Source organism: Physeter macrocephalus, chromosome 3, assembly GCF_002837175.3.
Source record: "Physeter macrocephalus isolate SW-GA chromosome 3, ASM283717v5, whole genome shotgun sequence".
Classification (NCBI taxonomy): domain Eukaryota; kingdom Metazoa; phylum Chordata; class Mammalia; order Artiodactyla; family Physeteridae; genus Physeter; species Physeter macrocephalus.
The window spans coordinates 30,189,066-30,189,941 of record NC_041216.1 but is presented as its reverse complement, the minus strand read 5'-3'; positions in this window follow the sequence as shown (position 1 = coordinate 30,189,941).

Sequence of the window (876 nt, the reverse complement as noted above, 5' to 3'; positions counted from 1 at the left end):
CGTGCCGCGGAGCGGCTGGGCCCGTGGGCTATGGCCGCTGGGCCTGCGCGTCCGGAGCCTGTGCTCCGCAACGGGAGAGGCCACGGCGGTGAGAGGCCCAAGTACTGCAAAAAAAAAAAAAAAAAAAAAAAAAAAAGACACTGCTTGTTAATGGTTTTGTCTCATTCTCTGCTGGAAATGATAAAAAAATAGCCTTTGGACCAAGGAAAATTAACATGGGAAGGAGGAAGATGCGTGCCACCAGCTTGGCTGGGCCCTTGAGCGGAAAACCGCTCCCTCCCACTTTCCCAGAGCTGCGGCTCCTCCCCTCCGCCGTCCTGCCCAGTCCCAGAGGATTGGAAAACTTCCCGGCCCAGCACAGCCTCTGATGCTCCCTGAGCTAATGTTGTTCCCAGTCCAAGAGAAGAATCCAGCGTCCCGTCTGAATTTTTATAGACGCTTCTCCTTGACAAGAGAGCAAGCAAGTTAATTAGCACCAGAGGCACTGCCAGGTCCCAGAGGAGAGGGCCTCGTGCAGGCAGTGTCCACAGGGGTCCCTGCGTCCATGATAGTGGGCGGGGGCACCACCGCTTCCCACAAACAGGCCCCACTGGGAGGGGACCGTGAATCCAGCATAATTCCTGGCTGGAGCTGAATGATGAGCTAAGCTTGGTATCCAAAAGCCTATGCCAAATGCTTCGCCAGCTGGACGGGAAGCTTTCCGGTTCTGGTTCTGGAGTCTGGTTCTACACCTCCTCATTCGTCCCGGAAGAGACACTGACCTCGAAGAAGCCATCCACGCAAACGTAAATTGGGCCGTGTGATGGGGCCGGGGTGGGGTGGGTGGATTCCGGAGCAGATGCCCGGCTCAGGACCCCTCTGCTGACTTGCCGTGCA